General features: G+C 44.9%; 1 long non-coding RNA gene across 4 annotated transcripts in view; it reads right to left on the bottom strand.

The window, feature by feature from the left end:
* Nucleotides 1-1,500: 1,500 nt before the first annotated feature.
* Nucleotides 1,501-21,543, bottom strand: part of LOC122686838 — a 127,111-nt gene continuing 107,068 nt past the window's right edge. For 2 of the 4 annotated variants that reach the window (XR_006338914.1, XR_006338913.1), the window contains one exon: nucleotides 1,501-3,599. This is a non-coding gene — a long non-coding RNA (uncharacterized LOC122686838). Of the gene's footprint in view, nucleotides 3,600-20,192; nucleotides 20,607-21,543 lie in introns of those variants that run through there. The other 2 variants (XR_006338912.1, XR_006338911.1) reach the window with 1 other exon arrangement.

The raw sequence follows: 21,543 nt of genomic DNA, 5'->3' as shown, positions 1-21,543 counted from the left end.
TGATAAGAATGTATCCTACTTTACTTAACCATTCTCCTTCTGATAAAAATTAGTTTGCTTCCAGGAAATAGTCATGAAAACTCATCCTACCAAGCTTGCCATTTAATCCTCAGGACAAGCATGAAGAGTAGTGTGTGTGTGTATGTGTGTGTGCATGTTAGTCACTCAGTCATGTCCAAGTCTTTGTAACCCCAGGGACTATTGTCCGCCAGGCTCTGTCCATAGAATTCTCCAGGCAAGAATACTGGAGTGGGTAGCCATACCCTTCTCCAGGGGATCTTCCGCACCCAGGCAGGGATTGAACCAGCGTCTCCTGAATTGGCAGACAGATTCTTTACCATCTGAGCCACCAGGGAAGCCCCAGTTACTATTAAACCCCATTTAAGAATGTGGTGAAAACTGGGCCTTACCATAAAGGGTTAGTAAATTGCCATGAGTCCTTCTTTTTCGGAGGAATTCAGGCATGCCTCAAACACAAAAATCTTTGCATTACAGCCCTTTAAAGATCCTTTCTGGGATTTGGGGCTTGATCAGATTTGTCTCCTCCAAGGAGCTGTGAAGAACATGCAACTTGTCCTATTTCTCTTTTGTCTGGGCTTCTGGAGCCCAGAGCCAAATTTAAGTCCCAATCAAGGCAAATTACTTCCAATTAGCATATCCATAGATTCATTTCCTTTGGTTCTAATTATCCATCTCTATTTCATTCAACCTTATTGTAATGCTCTCTTTTGCAAGCTTCCTTAATTTTTAAAACAAAGAACCAAGGTGTAATTAATTTGAATTTTAAGTGGGTCAGAATCTCCTGACACACTCTAGATACTGAAGAGTCAGGCTCTAATGATCACTGGTCACTGCTCCAGACTTCCACACTCCAGAACCTTCTGGCACCTGGCCAGTATGTATGCACCAGTCACAGATTTCAAATGAGTCCGTTTTGTTAGCAGCAACCCACTCTGCTAGCAATCTAACAGAGGTGGAAAACTATAAGATGTGTTCCTTCCTGCTACCCAAAGCCAGAGAAAATCCAAGGCGGGGTTTGGTGCCCTACACAGCATCTGGCCCTTGTCAGATACATGATAAATTCATAATGATACACAGTGGTCTGTATGACAAACCTAGAGAGAGTGTTAAAAAGCAGAGACATCACTTTGCCGACAAAGGTCTGTCTAGTCAAAGCTGTAGTTTTTCCAGTAGCCATGTATGGATGTGAGAGTTGGACTATAAAGAAGGCTGAGTGCAGAAGAATCGATGCTTTCGAACTGTAGTGCTGGAGAAGACTCTTGAGAGCCCCTTGGACTGCAAGGAGATCAAACCAGTCAATCCTAAAGGAAATCAATCCTAAATAGTCATTGGAAGGACTGATGCTGAAGCTGAAGCTTCGATATTTTAGCCGACTCACTGGAAAAGACCCTGATGCTGAGAAAGATTGAAGGCAAAAGGAAAAGGGGGCAGCTGAGGATGAGATGGTTAGATAGTATCACTGACTCGATGAACACAAATTTGAGCCAACTCTGGGAGACAGTGAAGGACAGGGGAGCCTGGAGGGCTGAAGTCCATGGGGTCGCAAAGAGTCAGCCATAACGTAGCAACTGAACAACAATAACAAGAACACAGTGATCTATTTATCAAAAATTAGTAAATATAATCAGCACCCCAAAGGCAACTATATTTTTAAATCTCAGGGCCTTTGTAATTTTAAATGTAGTATCAGTTTAAAGATAATCTCCCACCCCCCATCTCTGGACCACATCCTTCCTTGTGATCACCTATGTTCGCTGCCATTCATGGTCTCACCTCCCTCCTCCTCATCAAAGTGGAAAGAACAAGTAGTAAATACTCAGAGACTACCCGCTCAGCAGGCAGCTATCCTGCTGTCACCAGGCCCATAGCCCAAGCTTTCAAGGGTGGTTTTATTAGCAGCACCCATTGGTCTGCATTGCCATGTGTTAGAAGGTGACACTTCAGAAGCTTTTTACAGTCTCGTAAAGTGGAAGAGGAGAAGACTGATGTCAGCGGGCAGTGAGGCAGATTTACCGTTCAGATTTATATCCATCAAACACGAGACACATTTTTAGCAACGTGCATCAAGCTTGTTTCTTCTCCAAAGGGTCTCTCTCTATTGGTGAGCAGGGGAAGGGAATTATATTGCTCCACTTGCATTAAGTCGGACACAACTGAAGCGACTTAACACGAACACACTCTCATTAACATCAAACGTAAGTCCTTGCCTTATGCCAAGGGGAGGAAAGACAGTAAGAAGGCCTGGCACAGAGCCGAGCCAGAAAGCTCCGTGTAGGACAAGGGGGTCTAAACACCTGAAGGCTTCCTGTCCACTAGTCTGGACTCGGTTCCTTGCAGAGCTTTCCGGCTCCCGCAGAACCCAAGCTCATAAGCTACTCCTCCTTGTGAATACTTGCCCTGAGGCAAGGTGGAGTTGGGGGGCTCACATTGGAGACTTAAGCTCATAATTTTAGTGAGTCATGCCATAAAATGCAACCACTCAGGACATAAAGGCAATGAAAACACAACACAGAAATATCGCTTATCAAAAGACACTTGGATCTAAGCAGCAGAACCTCAATTCAAAGTCAGGGGCTCTGACTCTGATCATTTTAAGAAATGTGACCTTGAGTCACCTTAATTCTCTGAATCCACTTCCCTGAGAAAGTGAGGTTACAGAAATGACAGTTTTCTGTACACATAAGCACTAAGCGAAAGAGATTTATATAAAGAAAGGCCAATTAAAGAACCTGGTCATGGGACTTGCCTGGCAGTCCAGGAGTTGAGATTGTGTTTCCACTACAGAAAGCAGAGGTTCCATTCCAGTAGGGGAACTAAGATCCGATACGCTGTGTGGAGCAGCCAAAATTTTTTTTAAACAATTAATTTTTATTGATAGAAATAGTATTTCAGTGTATTATCTTAGGTTTTATGGATAAGTGCTAAGATGCCTCAGTCCTATCTGACTCTTTGCGACACTATGGAATGTAGCCCAACAGGCTCCTCTGTCCATGGGTTTCTCCAGGCAAGAGTACCGGAGTGGGTCGCCACGCCCTCCTCCAGGGGAATTTCCCAACGGAGGGATTGAACCCGCATCTCTTACATCTCCTGCACTGGCAGTCAGGTTCTTTACTGCTAGTGCCGCCTGGGAAGCCATAAATATGCCATAGATATGCCATAAATGTAAACAATAATTCATTTTACAATGGTTAATAGTATAACTAACATGTCTTATCTTTTATTCTTATTATATGTATTTAATTTTTGACTATTTACAGTCATAATTTTCAGACACATTCGAACCTGTTTAACAAATTACCATTATTTCTTTCTGTCATTATTTATCTTTTTTTGAGTCAATTTGGAAACCCTTCTTTGTGACATGCTCTATATTTTGAAATTTCTTTTTCAGGGGAAAACAAAGAACCAGATCATTAGACCTATCTCTCAACAGCATGAGCGTCTCATCTCACTGTATGAGACACTCGATGCTTAACAAGTGTCTCTGTCTTTCGCTGTGATTGCTCCCACATAGTAGGTGTAGTGTTTGGACTGTGGGAACGCAGGACGTAGCTTCTGGGTACACAGGAACACGTGACCTTAAGAGGGAAGGAAAGAGGATGATTACTTTTGTGTATAAAAGCCATTTAAAATATGCAAAGTTATGATAAGCCACGCACTCTCCCAAGAGCTCAACAAGAGATACCCTGCGAGCTCAATCAATCTGTTTTCAAGCTCAGTTCCATTGACATCCCATTAATAAAGGGAAAATTCCTTGCAAGCACCTTTTCTGTGAGAAAACAAGTGTCACGCTGTCCCTCGATCTTGTTGTAAATTCCAACCGCCTCTGCTTCCTCCAATTAAAGACACTTTTAGAGGAAAAGCACAGTTCTTACAGAGTCACAGAAAATACACGTGTGGACTCAGACTCAACCCTGATTGGGGACAGGCAGGAGAATGGATGAAAAATAGTCTTAATGAGGAAGCTCTTAGCCCTCAGCCCAGACAAGCAGGTGCCTCAGGGCAGGTTAGTACAGGAGGGGACTTGGGCACTTCATAGCCAGGTAAAAAAAGATAGCTGCCACATTCAGGGCCCCTGGGTCACCTGGGGACCCAGACCAGATCTTCTAGAGAGAGGAACTGGTAAGCAGGAAGCCCCCTGGTTGTACCCAGCAGCTTTTGTAATCCACTGATCATCAAAGCAGAGAGGCAGGGTGCTGGCTTGCCCCTGGACACTGGGTGGTTGCAAGCAGTGGGAGAGGACCAGCTTGATACTCAGACTAGACCTTTAGCTGTGCTTTAATCTCTTCCTCTTAATGTTTTTTATTTTATTTATATATTTGACTGCATTGGGTCTTAGTTGCAACACACAGGATCTTGCTTGCAGAATCTTTCCTTGTGTATGGGCTTCTCCCTGCTTGTGGTACATGGGCTTACTTGTCCCATGGCATGTGGGATCTTAGTTCCCCGATCAGGGATCAAACTCAAGTCCCCTGCATGGGAAGGCAGATTCTTAGCCACTGGACCGCCAGGGAAGTCCCCCTCTTAATCTTTAATAAGAAACCATTCTGACGATTTTTGGATAGCCAAGCAATATCAGACTAGTGTGTGAGCTGTATTTGCCAACACTGTGCAAAATGTTTTGGAGAAGGGAGGTTTCCAGGAGGTGGGAAATCAGGTAGGAGGTGGGGAAAGGTCTCAGGAAGAGGCTAGTGAGGACCTGAACCCAAAGGGTGATGGGGGGCATGGCCAGTATGCATGGAGGCAGAGACCCCAGCTCATAAATGCTGGTGCCCGCTCCCCACAGACTCTCGGGAACCAGGAGATAGAGGGAGGCCTCCTGAGAGCTTGTTGCAGAATATGCCGTTTTCTCTATGTTTTATTCATATGTCATCAGTCACCCTCTAAAAAATTAAAACACAATTCACAACGGTTTTAATGTGGAATTCATACAATTTTAATGAAATCAAGATCCATGTTAATGAAAAGTATAGAACTTGCTACTAATTTCAGATCACCTCCCTTAATAGGTAAGTACCTTGAAATGAAAAATGGTGGCAGTTTGTAAATAAACCTTTTGAATGAATATGAATTTATAATAATAATACTATAAAAGTTAATTAAAATTATTAATTTAATTCAAATTGTTTTAATGTGCATATACATTAAGGCACAAGGATGTTCGTAGTGGCCTTGTCACTAATCTCAAAATTTGGAAACATTTTAATTGTCCAAAAAGAATTAATTGAATAAGTTATCCTGTATCCATATGATGAAATGCTATTTAAGAATTAAAAATAATGTATTGGAAATGTATTTATTTAAATTCAAGGACTTTCTGTTGTTGGATGAAAAAAAATCAAATTACAATAGAGCGTGCAGTATATGAGCTCACTATTGCTTGAAAACACAAGGATATGCACAGGAAAAAAATCTAGAGAGATATATACCAATACAGTCACGAGGGTTATAAAAAGTGGAGGAGTATGAATAATTTTTATTTTCTTCTTGTTTGCTTCCTGGCATTTTTAATTGTTGCTTTGTTTCTAAAATGAATGAGTATCACATGTGTAGTAACAGTTATCTTTTTGAAGATGTGCGTGTGGTATGAAAGTTAAAGTATTTCATTTTTTTCATTTCATGAGAAGTACGAAAGTAAGATTTCAGGAATAAGACAATGAGCACCAGAATTAAACGTGAAGCAGGGGACTGGCCCAGATGGAATCTGGTTTCTAATAGAAACAGAGGAATAGAATATACGTGTAGCAAATGCCCAAGAGCCAGGCTTTGGATCCCCTATCAACCACTAGTTATGGAGGCCAAGCAATTAGGTTGGCCAAAACGTTTGTTCAGGTTGGAAAACCGAAAGAATTTTTTTTTGGCAATAGCTTCATCTCTTTTTTGCATTTCCTAATCTATGAAATGGGTAAAAAATAATCCTACCTAACACCCCCGTCTTGTTGAAGAGCTAAAAGAATTAATACATGGTGTATAAAGTTTTTCGGCTTCCAATTAAGTCTGTCCTGTGATAAGCTTTATATGTACTTGCTTATTTAAAAAATATTTCCTCTTAACAATTCCTGAGCTGAAGAGGTGAAAAAAAAATCACCTTATTATCCCACCTCCCTTAGGGCTGAGTCAGCTGGGTAGGGAGAAGACTGGGGCTGTGTTCTTTTCAAACACAGTTCATCATCTTAATTTCTTTAAAAAACCAATTCACTTCCTTTCCTCCTCCCCATAAAAGCTCTTTGGGAAGTTTTGCTTTAGTGCTAATGGTTTTCTTTATAACTGGATGATCAATTCAACTGAGATTAATTGAGCGTGAAGCTGGCATCATCTGTGAAGCCATTTGTCAGGGAGAAGGAGCTGAGCACTCTGGAGCCCAGCAGCTGTCATTATCTACACGCGCCTCCCCGTAGCCTCAGGCACACCTGAGCCTCAGGTGGCCCGCCTGCCCGCCTAGCGTGCGGGGAGCAGGGGAGAGACCCCCCACTTCAGTGCAGAGGGGGCGAGTCGCTGCAGGTGATCCTTGCAAACCTGAAATGCCTAATTTCCTCCGCCACCATCTCAGCTTCTTGCTGTAACACTGTTTACTAAAAAATAAAATTAATTTAAAGCAGAGACAATCTGGATCTTATCCAGTGGAATCTCATTAATGAAGTACCAAAAAGCATACATCTTATGAAGCAGTGTCCAGGCACGGACTCGGTAATAATAGAGTTTGGGAATAAATTTCCCATTTATTTTCCTGTGGTGTAGGTTGCCTGCTTACGAATAACCATATTGATATATGAACAAGTGACACTTACTGAATACCTCATGATGATGATAGAGAGATAATTTCTAGGACTTCTGTGCTTATGTGCCAGGCGATTTTGTAAGCACTTCACAGCTACTACCTCACTTAATCCCACAACCTGTGAAGAATGGGATCTGTTATTTCCCTGTTTTGTAGACGAGAGAAGCAGGCGCAGGGCGGTTAAGGAGCTTGCCTGCAGTTACACAGCCAGTCAGCGGCAGAGCTGGGATTCTAGCTCTGCAGTGGGCCCCCAGAGTCCCTGCACCTCCAACCTTTCCGTTACACTGTCTCACACGTGTGTATGTGTGTCCACTTCTCAGACACACACATCAGCCAATCGCCTTTCTCAGGTCCTACGCAAATCCAGGCAGACAGGAAGTTCTGCCGCTGGCTGACATCAACTTTTAAAAGCTCTGAAGTCAAGGTCGCTCTTAGTCATGCAAGACCAGGTTTCATATCCTCTGCCAGCTGCTTTTCCTAGGCAGAAAGAAACAAGGAGACACTCTCTCCACCCAGCGCTGGTTCTTTCTTTCCTTCTTTTTTTTGAAAAATTCAATTACTTTCTTTTTAAATATTAATTTGATTATTTTATTTGGCTGCACCAGGTCTTGGTTGAGGCATTTGGGTGGCATGTGGCATCTTAATTCCCCAACCAGGGATAGAACACACGTCCCCTGCACTTCAAGACAGATTCTTAACCACTGGACCACCACCAGGGAAGCCTCCTTCCTTTCCTTCTTCAAAAGAGGAGTTCAATTCATTTGTGTGTGCATGTGTGTATTTAATTGCTACACATTCACAAGTATATATAATATTTCAGGATGCTGCACTCCACTGCAATGGTTAATTTTATGTGTTGTTCTGCCTGGGCTAGTGCCCAGATATTTATTTAATCAAACATTAATCTGGATGTTTCTGGGAAGGTGTTTTGGGATGAAATATAAATTGAAATTGATGATCTTTGGGTAAAGCAGATTGTCCCTCATAATTTGAGTGAGCCTCATCCAATCAGCTGAAGGCCTGAACAGACCACAAGTCTGACCTTCCCCATCGTCGTTGTTCAGTCACTAAGTCATGTCCAACTCTTGCAACCCCATGGATTGCAGCCCCACAGGTTCCCCTGTCCATGGGATCTCCCAGGCAAGAATACTGGAGCAGGTAGCCATTTCCTTCTCCAGCATGCCCCTGAGCAAGGGGGAATTCTACCAGGAGACTTGAACTGCAGCCTCGGCTCTTCCTGGGTATCTTGGTCCATTCAGGCCACCATAACAAAATACCAAAGTCTTATAATAATAGAAATTTCTTTCTCACAGTTCTGGAGCTGGAAGTCCAAGATCAGAGTGCCAGTGCAGTCAGGTGAGGGTTCTCTTTTGGGGTGCACACTTCTCATTGTATCCCCACAGGCAGAAGGGGTGAGAGAGGGACCGAGAGCCTCTTCCTAAGGGCATTCATCTCATTCACTAGGGCTCTGCCTTCAAGGCCTAAGCACTCCCAAAGGCTCCACCTCCTAACACCACCCCAGTGGGCATTAGGATTTCAACATATGAGTTGGGACAGGGGTGTGCACAAACATTCAGACCAGAGCACTGGATCTTCAAATCTTGCCAGCCCACCCTGCAGATTTGGGACTTGTCAGCCTCCATCATCACAATACTTTGGCCACTTGATGTGAAGAGCCGGCTCATTGAAAAAGACCCTGATGCTGGGAAAGATTGAAGGCAGGAGGAGAAGGGGACGACAGAGGATGAGATGGTTGGATGGCATCACCGACTCGAGGGATGTGAGTTTGAGCAAACTCCGTGAGATAGTGAAGGACAGGGAAGCCTAGCTTGTTGCAGTCCACGGGGGTCACAAACAGTCAGATTTAGCAACTGAAAAACAAAATCACCAGAGGAGCCAGTTCCTAAAAGTAAACCTCCTTTTACATGTGTACACACTCTGTTGGTTCTATTTCTCTGGGAAAGCCAAACACACTCACCCACGATTAGATGTGTTCAGAGCACACACAGTCTCAACCAGCTGTCACAGGGAGTGAGGTGGTGGGGTTGGGGTGAGGTTCTGCGTTGAGGAAGGGGGACTAAGGGGCCTTTCCACTCTTTGCAAAGCTAAAGTTTAAGATTTGGTTATTCCAATACTTGGTACTTTCCTTAGTACAGATTCCAACCTCAAGGAAAACACTCATCACCCGTGTGACCAAATCTAAAATTAGGACAGAATCTGAGGCTCTAGTCCCCGTGTTTAAAGGGCCAGGCCTGTGAAACACCGTGCCTCACACAAGAAGGAAACCAAGTCTGTGACCCAGATCCTGTCACTGGCCTTTTAAACTCTGAATCACAGAAGCCACAAAGGGAGAGAGATGCTTGGCCCTCTGCTACCGCATTTTTTTTCCTAAGGGAAAAACAACAATGACCAAAGGAAATCCTTTGTGGGAGACTTCCTACCATTCCAGAGTTACCATTCAAAGAAAATTAAAAAAAAAAAAAAAAGCTCATGAAATTGGGCCACCTCTCCTGGCAAGAGAACAGCACGGAACTTGACGGGAGCATTATTCTGTTCTCCCAATTGAAGTTATTTTGAAGGTAGCCATGGTCATCGTCACTGAGTCAGGCTTCCTACTAGAGGTCATGTTCATAGCCAGGACACCCACCGAAATGTCTTTGAGTCAAGGACCAGTCTCTGTGCTAGCTCCCCCATGGAAGGGATCTGTCACCTCTGGGGACGTTGAAACCTCAACCAGAGTCCCAACCAGACACCACTATGAGAATGCACACAAATGTGGAACTGGTATAACATTGTTTACCTTTCTACCACACGCTATACATCAGCTAGAGATTCCTGAAAATCAGCCTTCTACCCAACAGTGCTGACCTGGAGGCTCCTTCCCATGACTTTCAAGTGCATCAACCCAAAACTCCAACCAAGAGACTTCCCTGGCAGTCTAGTGGTTATGATTTCGCCTCCCAATGCAGAATGTGTGGGTTTGATCCCTGGTTGGGGAACTAAGATCCCACATGACTCACAACCAAAAAACCAAAACATAAAATAGAAGAAATATTGGAACAAATTCAATAAAGACTTTAAAAAATGATCCACATTAAAAAAAATCTTAAAGAAAAAAAACTCTAACCAATTTCCTAAAATGTAACTACTATAGTAGACAACACCTATGTATGCACGCCTAAGTAATACAACATCATGTTAGGATATAAAATGCTTCAAGCATTGATTCCTAACCACCAAAAAATTAATAGGTTTATAATAAAGAGTTGCTTGATTGATGTCTTGTGGTTTCTCTCAGTTCTAACTACCAAGGCGCACACCCTAAGTTGACATTTAATGTGCCTTTAAAACAATTCTATGAATTGTATCTAGAATGTAATACAAGACTCTTCCTGCTAACTGCTTTGTTTAAATGTTATGTGGAGTTTGGGGGTCATAAAGAGACACACTTTCTATGTAAACATTGACCGAAAAACATTGTATAGAGAGGTACATACATTCAATGAACACAGATTTTAATAATTCAAAATGCATTCTATTGAGAAAAGATTCCCTGGAAAGACATTGTGAAGGATGTGTTCACACTTGTTTGTTTATTGGCATACCTTGTTCTATTGCACTTTGCTGATATTGTTGTTTTCTTTTTAACAAATTGAAGGCTAGTGGCAACCCTGAGTTGAACATGTCTTTTGACACCACTTTTCCAACAGCACTCTTTTTGAATGAAGTTATGTACATTGGTTTTTTTAGACATAATGCTACTGTACACTTAATAGATCACAGTATAGTGTAAACATAGCTTTTACATGCACCGGGAAAATAAAACTTGTGTGCCTCACTTTTATGTGATATTTGCTTTATTGCTGTGGTCTGGAACTGAACCCACACTATCACCAAGGTGGGCCTGTTATCTTACTTATCTGTCTCCCCTCACTAGACTGTGAGCCCTACCAGAGCAGGGATTCTTTTTCTGTTTTGCTGATAAATTCCCAGGATCTAGAAAGGACTGCCCATGAGTCCTTGGAAATCCTCTGAAAAAAAAAAAAAAAAGGAAGTGTGTGATGCATGCTGGATGAATAAATGAGCAACAATCAACCAGGTTGAAGGGAGATAGATGGATTATTGAAATCCTCACCATCTATGAGCACAAGCACTGGACCAGGAGTCCTGAACTTGAAGTCGTGTCCCGGCCTCTAGGTCGCTCACTGTGTAACCTCAAACCTCATCTTCCTCTGCAGGCACTAGATTATCCACCCAACTCCCGGCTCTATCCATGGTTCCCCATCTGATTCCAGTCAGAATAAAGCTCTCAGTCTCCTCACAGGAGAGGAAAAACCCTATATAGTCTTTGCTGGGAGGAAATCGGGGGCAGAGACAAGAGACAGCAAGCACAGAGTGTGGTTTAGAAGGTTCTTCCCTCGGGCTACTCCCTTCTTGCTGCACCGCTCTGTACCTTGTGGAGATGTTCAGAAAACAGAGCAACCATGTCAGAAGTACCTGACCTTGTTCCAGGAACTCCGTCTGCATTCCCTTTAACGATATTTCTGCAGGCAGAGAAAGAGGCAGCTGGGCTTCCCAGCACAGAGGCACGAAGCTGTGGTCTCCCCCGGTGTCACCCAGCCGGCAATGCTGCCTCCGGTGGGTGTGTCCCCAGGCGCTGTTCCCCGTCAGAGGTTCGCATGCAGTAAGTGCAATCTGGAGACCACAGAGCCCCACGTGGGCTGTGTGTGGCTTCTGGTGCAGGGAAAGAGCCCAGCAAGAGTGCAGAGAAGGAGCCCTCGCCCCATCCAAGGGAGACGTGGGCACTGGAGGAGACCCCCACCACCTGGATGGATAAGTCCTGACAAGGATCCATCCTTCTGAGGCAGCTACACTGGCAGCCAGGTGGTGATGAGGATTCGGCAGGCCCTGTGCTAACAGCCTTATGGACATCACTGAATTCAGTTTTCCAATAGTCTTAGGAGGTAGGTCCTCTTCTGCAAAAAGAAATTGACACTTAGAGAGCCTAAGTGAGTTCCTGAAGGTCACAGGGACAGGATTACACAAGAAGAAGTTAGAAGTGTTTTTCGCTCAGTCGTGTCTGACTCTTCGAGATCCCCTGAACTGCAGCCCACCAGGCTCCTCTGTCCACGGAATTCTCAAGGCCTGATACTGGAGGGGGTTGCCATTCCCTTCTTCAGGGGATCTTCCCAATCCAGGGATCAAACCCAGGTCTCCCACATTGCAGGCAGATTCTTTATCACCTGAGCCACCAGGGAAGGCCCTGAATGTGCAAGAGGCAGGACTAAATCCATGTGGTCTGGCCCCAGAGCTCCAGTTCTTTACACCTCTCATCTAAACAAGTCCTGAGCTTGTCCTGTCATCACGCACACCTCCCACCCCTTACACACTGGACCCTACCCGATCCATGCTGCAGTGTTTTTCCACCTCTCCAAGGCACTCGATAACGTTCAAATGTCCTCTGGGCTCTTCAACCTTTAAAAGTCCCTCCCACCAAAGTCCCCCAGGTTCAGACCACACTCTCTCTTGCCATCATGGCCAGGGTTCTATAAAAAGCGTGCAACACTCTTTTCTCACCTCCTACTTGCTGCCCACATCTGATCTTGCCGAGCTCACTAACCTTCCCCGTGTTGCTAAGTAGGCATTTTCTTTTTAAGTTACTCTTTGACTTGATTTGTCAGCCCCTTTCACACTGTTAACCACCTTGTTCTTCTAACCTGCTCTGCCTTTGGGAACCTTACTGCCACGTCTCTTGGTTTTCCTCCTGGCTCTCCGGCTGCCTTAGGGTCCCTGTAACCCTGCCCACACCTTAAATGTTGAGGTTTCTCAGGATTCTGTCCTGGGCTCTCCCTCTCAGCCCCGACACTCTCTGGGCATGGTTTCACTCTCTCAGGCTTTAGATTGATATCGATATCCCTGATAGCTCAGCTGGTAAAGAATCCGCCTGCAATGCAGGAGACCCCACTTCGATTCCTGGGTCGGGAAGATCCACTAGAGGAAGAATAGACTACCCCACTCCTGGACATTCCTGGTAGCTCAGCTGGTAAAAAAAATCTGCCTTCAATGAGGGAGACCTGTGTTCGATCCCTGGGTTGAGAAGATCCCCTGGAGAAGGGAAAGGCTACCCACTCCAGTATTCTGGCCTGGAGAATTCCATGGACTGTATAGTCCATGGGATCACAAAGACTTGGACACGACTGAGGGACTTTCACTTTCACTGCCCATGCATCAGGGATTCCCAGATCCTCGCCTCCCACCCTGTTCTGTGTTCTGCTCTTGAGCCCATATATCCAGCCCCAGGGATTCCGCCTCACCACCAGGAGGAAAAAAGGCCTCTCTAGGATCCGGCTATGCTGACTTTTCCAGCCTGGTTTCTCCCACCAAATATTCCAGCCTCCCTAAACCACTGGCTCCTCCTCTCCTGAGCCTCAGCACCACCATTGTTCCCTCTTCCGGTAAGCTCCTCAGCCCTCCCTTCTCCTGGCTCAGTTCCACTCAGCCTTCAGATCTTAATGTGGAAATCACTTCCTCCAGGAAGCGTGGAGGCAGCAGGCCCAGAGGAGCTCGCCCTGTCCAGCACGCCTGCCCCATCAGAGCACCTATTCCGCTGTATTGCAACGGCCTGTTTCTTTTCTCTGCATCCTCCCCTAGACCAGATGTTTGCTATTTGGCCTGGTGGCTCAGACGGTAAAGAATCTGCCTGCAACGCAGGAGACACGGGTTCGATCCTTAGGTTGGTAAGATCCCCTGGAGAAGGGAATGGTTACCCACTTCAGTATTCTTGCCTGGAGAATCCTATGGACAGAGGAGCCTGGTGGGCTACAGATATTTAGTCCCTACTAACTAGTATAGTTGTTAATCTGTGTATCATGGGCATTTGATGCCTACTGGCAAGTGAATGAAGGATGAATGGATGGATGAACAGCACAATGGCCTCATTTCATCTGATCTCAGGACCCTCTCAAGTCTGAGGGGCCCAGGGATTTGAAGTGGGATGGGTCGGCTAAGACCCACAAGCCCTGTTTCCCAAGGAATCCTCTTCGCTCACTGCAGGTAACATCTGCTCGTAAGAAGGGACACTTAACTTTGTCTTGGGAGTCCCATCAACACCACCCACTTTGACCAGCATGATGTGTGCTTTCTCTGAGCACATTATCCGACTGCCTCCTCTGGCTAGCGACCAGTTGTTGTCTGTTGTTGTTTGGTCTCTCAGACATGTCTGACTCTTTGCGAACCCGTGGACTGTAGCCCGCCAGACTCCTCTGTCCAGGGGATGTCCCTGGCAAGAACACTGGAGCGGGTTAGCATTTCCATACACAGGCGTGGGCTGGCTCCATGCCCCAAGTGCCAGGGGGTCTGGTAGGCTACCATCATTCTCAGTCCCTGGGGAGCCTTCACCTTGGGAAACCCCGGCATGCAGTAACCCCGGATCCATGCAGGCAGCTTCTGACCATGTGTGTGTGTTCATGTGCCTGTGTGTGTGTGTGTGTGTGTGTGTGTGTGTGTGTACACGCATGCCTGTTCAACCTCAACTCCAGCCAGATCCAGCTTCCTTCGACCCAGTGTAACCCTGCGGGGGAGGCTCACTTCTGACTCAGCCCGTTCCTGGCTGGGGGCTTGCCCAAACGGGCCACACGAGTGGAACAACACAAGCCTTTCCACTTACCATCCAGATGTTTCCAGATATTGTCACGTTTGTGGTTAGAAAACATCTGGGTGTCTCCTTGACTCCGCATCCACTTTTTACTCAGATGCTTGCTGTCAGTCATAAAAAACTCTGATGGGGTTGTCTCTCTTTTCCCTTCAAATCTGCCATTTCTTTTCCTTCATTGACACCCAGGAGGTGAACTCCAGGTGTGACAGTCATTTCAGAGCCAGTGTGGCTGAGTCATCTCCTCAGACCTTTGCACTGATCACCCCAGAGACCTGCTGCAGGACTCGGGGCTCAGCTACCCGGTGGGAACACAGCCCTCCCCTCGACCCTGGCCGCCCCGGACAGACCACCTGACCACCAGCCACCCCCACGTTCCTTCCCTGCAAGATCCAGTTCTTAGTGCTTCTCTCGCTGCTCCCAGAGGAATGTCTGAACAGAAGCTGGAGCCTTTTTTAGTTTCTTGAGAGAAAAGTTTCTATAAATACAAAACACTGTTACGATACGACCCTATTATTCACCAGCCAACCAATTTTTCCTGCACATCTGTGACTTACAAGTTTGTTCATAACAGGGCTCCTGGCTACAGATTAGTTGGATTCAAATATACCATATCAAAATAACTCTCAGAACTGATTTATTTCTCACTATCAAACTTAAATATCCATTTATTAATCAAATTATTAACCAGCCAAGCCCATAAACATTTCTTTGGCCTCTAGTATGGGATAGGTTTTGGAATAAATGATAAGGACACCAAGAAAAACACGTGAACTTGCCCTCAAACCACTTACCCTCTGAGCTCGTTTGCTAGGGCCGCAGGAACAAAACACCACACCCTGCGTGGCCTGAAGAACAGAAATTTATTTTCTGACAGTTCCAGAGCCTAGACCTCCAAGATCAAGGAGGTTGGAAGGTCTGATTTCTTCCAAGGCCTCGATGCTCAACGTGCAGATGGCCATCTCCTCACCCTGTGCTCATGTGTTCTTTCCTCCATTCACCCACATCCCCCGTGTCTCTTCCTCTTCTTATAAGGATACCAGTCAGACTGAATTAAGGCTCCACCCTAACAACTTCGTTTTAACTCAACCACTGCTTTGAAGACCTTATCTCCAAGCACGTTACATTCTGAGGTACTAGGGGCTGGACGTCAGTGTATGAATTTAGGGAGCAAGACACAATTATGCCCGTAACACCACCACCTAAGTGGAGAGGTAGAGAAGTTTAAAACTGATTCTAATTAAGTATTTTAAGGACTACAGGGCTTCCCAGTAGCTCAGTGGTTAAAAAAAAAAAAAAATTGCCTGCTACACGGGAGACTCCAGAGACATGGATTTAATCCCTGGAGGAGGAAATGGTTGCCCACTCCAGTATTCTTGCCTGGAGAAGTTGACGGACAGAGGAGCTTAGTCAGCTGTAGTCCACGGGGTCGCAGAGTCAGACATGACTGAGTGAGCATGCCTCTTAAGGACTCTGGTAAAGGAAGTATGGGGTGATTCTGAAACATCAAACAGGGTGCCTAGGCCAGTCTGGATGAAGTAAAAAGGCATCAGGGAAGGTTTCTGAGAGCAGGAGGTGCTGAGCCATGCTGCATGCTCTGGACAGTGAAATGTGAGCAGAAATGACCCGTGTCACTTCTGGATGGAAACTCTAAAAGCCCGGATGTGTTTCTCCATAATCCTTTTATTTCCTTCTGCCATAAAGTCCCCAGAGTTCCCTTCATCAGCCCAGGTTCCGGACACAGAGCGGAAGTGCAGCCAACCTACAACGGACACGGAGCGCGAGGGAGAAGGAAGTCTGTGCCACTGTGAACCACTGGGAGTCGGGGGTAACTGGATTCTGCCACATAGTCTGGCCCGCCGTGACGGCCGCAGCTGCAGAAGCCAGAGGTCAGGGTTCCATGAAATAACTAGCAACATACACTGTCAAATCCTGCACAGCCAGTTCAGAGAAAATCTGAAATCACAGGCGAGGGGGTGGACAGACAGGAGAAGAACCCTGAGGCAGCAAGAGAGAGACGGGTTCCAGGGGGAGGCGACAGGCCTAAGGTGTAAGGAGAGGCATTTCCTTTCCTTCAGTCTCAATGGAAGCGCCTGGAAGACAGAACAGGTACCATTTTAGGAGGCCGGTGGACCGGAAGTTGAAATAGCTTGGAACGGGCACTATGAAATCAAAATGAAATTAAGATCTCTATGCTATAATAACTAAAGGGAAGGAGGCATTACTTCTGCCTGGAGCAATAAAGGAAGATAGAAAAGTAGGGATTTGAGCCCAACTTGAAGGGCAGATATATTTGTTAAGGTAATAATAGTTACCTTGGGCTTCCCAGGTGGCGCTAATGCTAAAGAATCTGACTGCCAATGCAGGAAATGTAAGAGATGCAGGTTTGATCCCTGGGTCAGGAAGATCCCTTAGAAAAGGAAATGGCAACCCACTCCAGTATTCTTGCCTGGAGAATCCCATGGACAGAGGATCCTGGCCAGCTATAGCCCACAGGGCTGCAAAGGGTCTGACACGACTGAGCAACTCAGCATGCACACACAACACTAGCTTCCCTAACAGACAAACCCCAGAATATGAGTGGCTTGACCCAATCTAATTTTTTCTAACATGGAAAGTTCAAAATGATGGAGCAGAGGCTCTGTGCCACTCAGTCTTTCAGGGACAAGATTGATGAAGTTTCTGCCATCTTCAGTATTTGATTTTCATTGCCAAGTTGTCCTGATATTTATAAGCAGTTTGCAGACAGAGGAAGGGAACAAGGGAAGAGTGGATGGGCAGGTTCTTATAGGTAAGGCCTGGAAGTGGTGTCTATTACACCCATACCTAACTTCGAGGCAGACTGGGAAAAGTAGCCTAGTTAGTAGAAAGCCCAGTCTACCCAATGGGTAATTAAAATGTATGACGTAAAAAGAGAAGGTTACGAAACATGGATAGAGCTTGTGCTGATCTTGTTTGAAAAAACGTTAAATGCATATACTGCGATTGCATTAAAAGAACTCAAATATTAACCCTAGTTTTCTCTGAGAGATTAGATAACAGATGGTTTATTTTCTCTCTGTAGTTTTCCATATTTGTTCTTTAAAATATTCTTAAGACTTCCTTGGTGGTCCAGGGGTTAAGACACTACACTTTCACTGTGGGGGCATGGGTTCAACCCCTGGTCAGGGAAGATCCCACATGCCATGTGGCATGATAAAAAAAAAAAATTCTTAAATAACCATTTGTTACACTTATGAAAATGACAGCAAAAGAGATAAATAGTAGCACCGTTTCCTATCTATTTCTTGAGTTATCTCTGAGACACAATGAGAAGATGCTCATGAACACTCTTTGAGAAAAAGCCAAGAACCATTTGCATGTCCATTTATGATTATGGTCATAATTGCCCCTAATACTGTTTGAACAGAAAGTTAGAGGTGCACAGAATGAACCAGGAGGTGACATGGTCACAGGAGTGGGTCAGGTAATGATGGAGGCCCCATCTCAGAACTTCTCCACCTGAGCTATACTTTAGAATTGCCTAGAGAGGTTAAAACTACAAACCAAGGGAATCAGAATGTCCAGGTATAGGGCCAGGCATCAGCATTTCCCACAATCTTCTCAGTAAAATCCATGTATGGCGGGATTGAGAACTTCTCTTCTACATATAGGAAAGCCCTGGAAGCTACTGTTTTATTGTTTATTGGGATAAAGGCACAGGGGAAGTGGGCTGGGATATTGTTGCTGCTGTCGTTCAGTCACGAAGCTGTGTCCATCTCTTTGCAACCCCATGGATTGTAGCCCACCAGGTTCCTCTGCCCCTGAGGATTTTCAGGCAAGAACATTGGAATGCCATTTCCTTCTCCAAGGGCTCTTCCCAGACTAGGGATCGAACCTGTGTCTCCTGCACTGGCAGGCAGATTCTTTACCTGCCACCAGGGAAGCCAGGGCTGGGATATGCTCAAGCCTTAAAAGAAATCCTTCAAAAGTCTGAATGTCCTAGGATGCAGTCAGGTCTTTTTCCAGTAATGGGTGTTATAATCTCAATTTGACATTTTCCACTGGGTGGAGTTGGGAAAACTAGCATATGAGGCCCCCACCAGAAACTGGTCTAATTCTTTTATAGGAAAATTTCCTAGTCTATGTGCTAGAGATAATACTGACAACACACATTTCTAGCGCAGATTATAGCTATCAATGCAGTGTCCCGGGCATTACCTCACTGGAGACTTGTAATCACTGTTTTGTTTTGTTTTTTAACACTGGTGGATATTTATTTCACATTCCCCCACTTAATAGCTTCAGGGAGGTATAACTAATATACAATAAACTGAACATGTTTAAGCACACGACTTTGTACATTTGATACAGGTATACCCTGTGAAAAATCACCACATTCAGGCTACGAATATCTCTGTCATCCCACACAATTTCCTCACGCCCCTTCAGAATCACTCCATGTGAGCTCACTTTCATCTCAAGGCAACTATGGATCTTCTTTCTGTTATTCTCGATTAGTCCGCATTTTCTAGAATTTTATATAAATGGGCATACACAGTACTAGTCTGTCTCTTTTCATTCACCATAATTACTTTGAGATTCATCCATATCGTTGTTTACTAGTATTCCATCTTATGGATATGCCACAATTTATTCATTCTCCTACAGTTGTTTCCAGTTTGGGCTATACAAATAGAGCAGTGATTCCTTCACAGGCGAAGTCCTCATAAGGCTAGATAGAGATGTGTGTGTGCTTAATTGCTTCAGTCATGTCTGAATCTTTGTGACCCTATGGACTGTAGCCTGCTAGGCTCCTTTGTCCATGGGGATTCTCCAGACAAGAAGACTGGAGTGGGTTGCCATGCCCTCTTCCAGATATTATAGGGATACATGCTTTCAGTTCTTCGGGGTAAATGCCTAGCAATGGAATTGCTATATCATATGGTGAGTGAATGTTTAACTTTTTAAAAAAACTATCAAACTGTTTACCAAAGTGGTCATACCATTTCACATTCCCACCAGGAGGGTATGAATTTCCAATTCCTCCAACTCAACAGTTGGTATGGCCAGTCTTTTTAATTTTATCTATTCTTATAAGTATGTAGTGATATCTCATTGTGGTTACTTCCTTAATGACTAATGATGAACGTCAACCCTGACCTCACAGGAGATAGACAGATAGACAGACAGACAGACAGACAAAAATATATTCAAAATAAATTACAAACTTATATACAAAAACAAAAATGATGAAGCTTCTGGAAGAAAACACAGTTGCAAAACACATTTGTAATCTTAGGTAGGCAAAGATTTCTTCGATGGGACATAAAGAGAAAAATAATAATATTTATAAAATAATATACTGAACTTTTGCAAAACTACTATCTCTGCTCTTCTAAAGATATTATTAAGAGAATGAAAAGGCAAGCACAGTTTGGCAGAGAGTTTTGTAAAGCACATAATCTGGTAAAGGTCTTGTGTCTTGAGTATATATAAAGGACTTTCAAAACTCAATCAAGGAAAACAATCCAATTTTTAAACGTATTTATTTAATTTTTTGATTGTGCCTGGTCTTTGTTGCTGCCTGAGGGCTTTCTCTACTTCCGGCGAGTGGGGGCTCCTCTCTAGCTGCGGTGAGCAGGCTTCCCATTGTAGTGGCTTCTCTTGTTGCAGAAGACAGGCTCCAGAGTGTGCAGGTTTCAGTAGTTGTGACACGTAGGCTTAGTTGCCCCTCAGTATATGGAATCTTCCTGGACCAGGGATCGAATCCATGCCACCTGCATTGGCAGACAGATTCTTAACCACTGGACCACCAGAGAAGTCCAACAAACTGTTGTGTTTTTATTTTCGCTTTTTTTTTTTAATGGGTGAAAGATTTGAGTGGTCACTTCACCAGAGGAGAGATATAGATAGCAAATAAAATCCCCACAATATGCGCAACATCGTTGTCCCAGTAAGCACTTCTAAGGCAAGCCAGGTAAGTAATATCTTCATCACTATCATCCTCTTGATTTTACCAATGAAGAAACAGAAACTCAGAGAGGTCACATGACTTAAGATGACACAATCAGGAAGCAGAACGTCTGGACTAGAGTCTCAGTCTCCAGCCCAAGTGTCTTTTCCAGGACACAGCCAGGGATCTCAGGCAGCCAGCAGTGATTCCAGGGCAGCATCCTGTGAGAAGAGTCAGGGGTGAGAGGGCATGAGCGCACATCAGGAGCACAACGAGACAACAGCATGTGAAGGAGAGAGGGGAGAAGGCTGGGACAGGAATGTCTGGGCAAAGCAGGACCAAAACTCGCTGCACCCAAGGAGGACTCAGAGGCTAAGAGGTTGGGATATTGCCAAGCAGGCAAACAGTCACAAAGCTAGAGAGGATCCCGTGTGCCAGAGGCCAATGCAAGTTAGGGTTCAACTCCCAGGCAGGTAATCCACGTAGCAGAAAAGACTCAGCATTGCCTGTGATGAACAGCTGTGATAGAGAAAGGCGCTATGGAGCCATACTGGAGAGATGAGTAGATCACCATGACCAGAACAGAATCAGAGCGAGGCACAAGCCCTGGTACCCTGGAGGCGGCAGAGATAAGTAGGAAGGACCCCTGCTTGACCACCGAGTACACTCCAGGGGTCCAGGTGGGGCAGGAATTGGAGGCCGTGGGATGGATCTAAGCAGGCCACCCCAGGGAGGTGACATTCAGTTGCTCTTGGAGACTTGAGACATAAAATGTCAGTGGTAGGAGTTGTGGGTCAAATGTGATTCATTGTGGCTTCTTTAATTTTGGTTCTCAACTTCTATTTTAATCGTACCTTGATTACATGGTCTCAAAATGAATAACTGAATTTTTTTAGTATTACTCATCTACATGCCTTTAATCATATCATTGATCTTACTAATCAGCAGTCTCAACCCAGTGTCTGATGATGCTGTCTTACAGATATGGTGATAAGTCCAGAGTCAACAGAAGGCCCTACACCTGCAAAAGAAGCCACTCACTTTTTTCCATTCAAGATGGTTGGCGTTGCCGGTCAAGACAAAAAGGCAAGGGACCAGTGGGATGTGGTGGTGGGCATTTTGAAAATTCAGTGTCCCAAATTAAACATACCATGTGCA

This window comes from Cervus elaphus, chromosome 30, assembly GCF_910594005.1.
Source record: "Cervus elaphus chromosome 30, mCerEla1.1, whole genome shotgun sequence".
Taxonomy (NCBI): domain Eukaryota; kingdom Metazoa; phylum Chordata; class Mammalia; order Artiodactyla; family Cervidae; genus Cervus; species Cervus elaphus.
The sequence above is the reverse complement of the archived record's forward strand: the minus strand, read 5'-3'. Positions and strand labels throughout refer to the sequence as shown.